The sequence below is a fragment of the Pseudochaenichthys georgianus genome, chromosome 21, assembly GCF_902827115.2.
Source record: "Pseudochaenichthys georgianus chromosome 21, fPseGeo1.2, whole genome shotgun sequence".
In the NCBI taxonomy this organism is placed as follows: Eukaryota; Metazoa; Chordata; class Actinopteri; order Perciformes; family Channichthyidae; genus Pseudochaenichthys; species Pseudochaenichthys georgianus.
In genome coordinates this window covers 25468928-25474267 of record NC_047523.1, presented here as the reverse complement: position 1 = coordinate 25474267, position 5340 = coordinate 25468928, and positions in this window count along the sequence as shown.

Here is a 5340-nt window from a genome sequence, read left to right as displayed (position 1 = left end):
GAGTCCCCTCTCGAGTTCCCTCTCCAGTCCCAACTCAAGTTCCTACTCAAGTCCCAATTCAAGTCCCTACTGAAGTGCCATTGGAGGTTCCGCTGGGGGTCCTGCCAACTCCATGTCTTGTCCCGTTGGAGTGCCCCAGTACTCGAGTTGAGGGGGGATGAGGGGGGATGGCATCCCCCCTGAAATAAAAACGGTCAAAATCATCCCCCTTCTCAAACTGCCATTCCCCCTTTCCATCCCTTATGTAATTGTATCAATGAACGTGGCACTGGTATTACTGCTATTTCAACATTCATTTAGCGCATTTTGAGTAAAATACTGTGGGCGAGGGAGCACGCACACACGCAATGACATGTTTACCAAGTCACTGACGCTATACTATGCGAGTGCCCTGGAGGGCGCCAGAGCGCCGTGATGCGCCTGTTTGATCGATGCCAGAAGCGCAGGTTGGTCATCACAATGGCCAAGCGACCAGGAGAACAACGCGATCTGAGGGACTTCATATTTAAAAATACTAAAAATAACATTTCAGGTAAGTCAAGAGTCAGTAATCTTAGTCATTGCTGATTACTTTAGTCACAAAACCAAAGGTGGAATCTATGGACACAAGCAGCAATAACAACTTAGTTTGGAGTTATACGTTTTTCTTTCGTGTTAGCTAGCTGGTCAGACTCAAAACTGTTGATGAAGTGATACCACCAGCACCAGCATACCAGAGGTATATGTCAAGACTTGGCTTCAAAGCCATTGCTTTGCTAACAATCCGAAAGCAAGAGCCAGACAAATTGAGACCAAAAAGCATGATTATGAAAATCTTTGTAAACTTCTATGAGATAGGGGAGAGTGGAGTAGGCAGCCATTGACAACATTGGTCCTATTTTGTATTATCTGTATAATCTTTTAATATATTTTCATATTTTGTAAACAATTTCAATTTGCACTTAATGCCCTGTTAAAAAAAGTAACATTGGGAATGTTAACATCAAATATTTGTATTTGAACTGCAATAAAATAATAAAATGATTTTTTCTAATTTTTTTCCTCAAATTTCTCATGAAGAATTTACATAATGATTTAATTAATTACGATACAAATGTAACCCTTTAGATACCAGTTTTGATCGTATACCAGTAACTGCTTTTTTGAAAAAATAGACTATAATTCAATATTCTAAAAACTATTTTGACTTTATTATTAGTACAATCAGCTGATCCATCTGAATAATAAATGAGGGACTGTTAACCTACAAGATTTGTACCATAGACTTCCATTATAACCACATTTTTGTATCCCTTCCCCCCCTTTAAATGAAAGTGAAAAAAGATTTTGCACTAATTGTCCTCTGCATTTGACCCTAAATGTTAGTGGTGCCATGGCAGCCCGGGGACCGACTCTAATTCTGAGGTGCCTTGGTCAAGAGCAAGGAAAGGAGTATCTGAACATCCATCACATGCATGTTGTTTTAGGAGTATAATAATTATCTTCATGCTGGTTGGTCTCCCACCCTCTGCGGGTTATCAGCACAAATTATGTCCCCATATGATAAAATCCACCATCCCCCCTGATTTTTTTTTACAACTTGAGTACTGCCGACTACTCTCCTGCCGGGGGTCCTGCCAACCCTATGTCCTGTCCCGTTGGAGGTCCCGCCGACTGCTCTCCTGCCGGGGGTCCTGCCAATCCCGTGTCCTGGTCCTCTTCCGTGGGGGATCCTGCCGAGGCCTGTCCCACCAGCTCCGGTTCCTGTCTGGCCGACACCGGGTCCTGCCCGGCCTTCGGCGCTGTCCCGTCAGCGCCTTCCTGCCCGGCCCCCTGAGTTCGCCCGCAGTGGCCTTCGCCCCTCCATAACCCCCACCTTGGACTCTGTCTTGCCCCCGGGCCGTCCGCCCGAGTCCCCCTTCTTGGCTTCTGCCTTGCCCCGGGCCGTCCGCCCGAGATCCCTTCCGGGTCCTCCGCTGTGCTCCTGGGTTGTCAGCCCAAACCCGTCCTCCTGACCCCCTCCACCCACCCTGGTGGCCCTAGTTTTGATCTAGAGATCCGCGATCTCGTTCTTTCGGTCATGACCCATCCTTCATGACCATAGGTGAGGGTAGGAACGAAAATGGCCCGGTAGACAGAGAGCTTTGCATTCTGGCTCAGCTCCCTTTTCATCACAACGTGTGCCATATCCTTGAAATAAAGGTATTTTCAGTGTTTTCTGCATTTCACTGCACTCACCGTAACAAAAAGAAGCAACACATACATAATGTTGTGTAATTTTAAACCAAAACTAAGGCCTCAGGATGACTTTAAGAATTGAACATGGTCATTTTTGTTTTGTAACATTAAATAAAGTTATAAAAATGTTTTATAAAAAAAATCCCGAACCCCGATTTTTTTCTCCCGATTCCGATCTTTTGAAAATCACGTGATCGGCTCCGATCCCCGATCACGTGATCGGATCGGGACATCTCTACCTGTGACGCTTCACAGTACGGACTCGGTGCAGCGTGTTTGCAGGAAGGAAAACCTGTAGTGTATGCTTCGCGTACACTAACTGAAACAGAAACCAGATATGCTCAAATCGAAAAAGAGTTGTTGGCAGTGGTCTTTGGATGTTCAAAATTCAATGACTATATCTATGGTAAACCACTATTGAAACAGACCACCAGCCCCTCGTCACCATACTAAAAAAGCCCATACACACAGCACCTGCAAGACTACAAAGAATGATGCTACGACTACAAAAGTACGACATCACTCTTGTGTACAAATGCGGAAAGCAATTGTTCCTGGCTGACACTTTGTCGCGAGCTCCCCGCAGCTCCACAGTTCAGCAAGCTGAGGAAGAGGACAACTTCGACGTGATGACTATTAACTACATATCTTCTTCTCGCTTAGAAGAGTTAGAGAGGCACACCGCTGAAGACATGACTCTGCAAACACGCGGCACTGCACGCGACTCGGGATCGGGAGAGAATGTTTGTTTGTAGGTATAAGTTTTCCTTTATAGGTACACGTTTTCCTATATTCCACTGTCAATCAAGCTGCTGAACAGTCAGAAACAATTGTGATTATGCTGTGTTAGGAGTTGTTGGGAGGTGCAATGTTTACAGTGTAGTTTGTGCAATCGAGAAGGTTAAATAGGGGAAGTGCATTATGTGTAAATAGGATATGTGCAATTTTACGGACACTATGCATAGGTGCAATAGGGAAAGTGCAATATTGATTTGTGTATGAATACAATAGGGGAAAGTGCAATATTTGATTTATGTATAAATACAATAGGGAAAAGTGCAATATTTGATTATGTATGTGTAATAGGGAAAGTGCTGTACCTGTATGTTTCTTGTTTGTTTCTTTGCCATGTGATATGTGATCTCTGTTCTGTATCTATGACTGATTGACCTGAATGTTTTATGTGTATTATCTGGATGCCCAAGACAAATTTCTCCTAAGGGAGACAATAAAGCTTATATATCTTATCTTACCACTATCAGACACGGGTGGCCCGCTAAACAGCATAATCTTCCACATGCCATTAGACCGTATTTTCCTTTCAGAGACAAACTGATTGTTGAAATTTTTTGTCATAATGAAGGGTCACAAAGCAGTTATTCCTCTGTCACTACAGAAAGAATACATCAGCATCATGCACAGAGGACATCCTGGTGAAGAAGCTACAAAGCGGAGAGCACGTGGCATTGTTTTCTGGCCAACTATGACAGACAACATTTACACAGAAATACAGCCATGCTCAGTGTGTAACAGCACAAAACCACACCAGCAGAAAGAACCACTCCATCTGCATCCAGTTCCAGACCTGCCCTGGTCAACTGTAGCAACTGACATCTTTGAGTGGCACAATCAGCAATACTTAGTGCTAGTGGACTCATATTCAGGCTGGTATGAGATAGACATGCTTCGTGATATCACTGCAGCAACAGTCATTACAAAGCTGAAAAGACATTTCTCAGTTCATGGAACACCTCACACCCTTATGTCAGACAATGGGAGGCAGTTTACTAGCTGAAACTGATGTTTTTCTTAACCTATTAAACATCAGGAATGTACCACTTGACGCAAAATTAGGATCTCCTGCACAGAGACTGATATAAACACTCCCAGTCTCGGTGAAGCTGCTTGAGCCAGACATGCGTCATCCACAAGAGGTAAAAGCCCAGCTTCTAAACAAGAGGCTGTATCAAAAACAGTGCTATGATAAGTCAAGCCGACCACTACAACCTTTGATGGAAGGACAGGTTGTTAGGATGCAAACTCCACAAGGTTACAACAGGACTGGAATGATTCAACAGATTTGCAAGGAACCCCGGTTATACGTCGTCCACTCAGACGGGAAGCTGTACAGCAGTAGGAATCGTAGGCACATTCTGCCTGTAGCTGAGCCTGTCCCGTCACACACCTCCACAAGTGACACTGATCATCAGGACACAGGACTTGAGTTTACAGATTGTAACACACAGGAATCACTGAACAGTGAACACATGAGGGCTGATGTTCCCACAGCTAAACTGCTGTCAGACACTCCTGAGAGTGTCTACAGGACACGCTCAGGCCGTGCTATCAAGCCTAATCCCAAATACAGAGACTGAAGCTTTGTCATGTATGCATAAGCATACCACTCTGAGAACAATGACTCTAAACTGTTCACACAGTTATGCCATATTGAGACTTAAAGTTTTGTTTCACAGTGCAAATGTATTCTATTTTAGTAATCTACTTTGTTACTGTAGTAATTACTGAGTTAATTGCTACACTCATTCTTTGAGATAGCCTCTGTGTTCATCAGTGACTAAATGCACACATAGTTTGATAATATGTACATTTGCAGCATTCTGTATGTTCTGTCATGTGCTCAGTATAACAGTTGTGTTCACTACTGTAGGAAGAGCTAAAGAAAGGGGATGTAGAGTATTCACATTTGGCCTCTTTTGTCCTTCTGCAGATAAAGTACCGGATGTAGGGATCTACAGGCGGGGTTCGAGTAGTGTTGTGATAACTGCCATGTGTATGTAATGTTGCTACGTCACTATTAAGGTTATTAAACCAAGTTCTATGATAAACATGACTCGTTTATGAGAACATCAAACAGTGGAGTAGGTAATTTTGTAGAAACCAGCTCGAGTGCGCTAGAATTTGAAAATACACAGCCGGGAAAAATCTGCCACTTCCTTACAGAGCCCCTCCTCCAACACACATGAACGTGCACATGACCAATGAGGGCACGAGATCAGTTTGTGCACAGATGGAAGGCTGACAGGCAGGTAGGCCATCCAGTTACTTTAGCCGGGCCGGCTAAAATGATTGGTCGTGCTTTTTACAGTACTACGGCTTCCACAG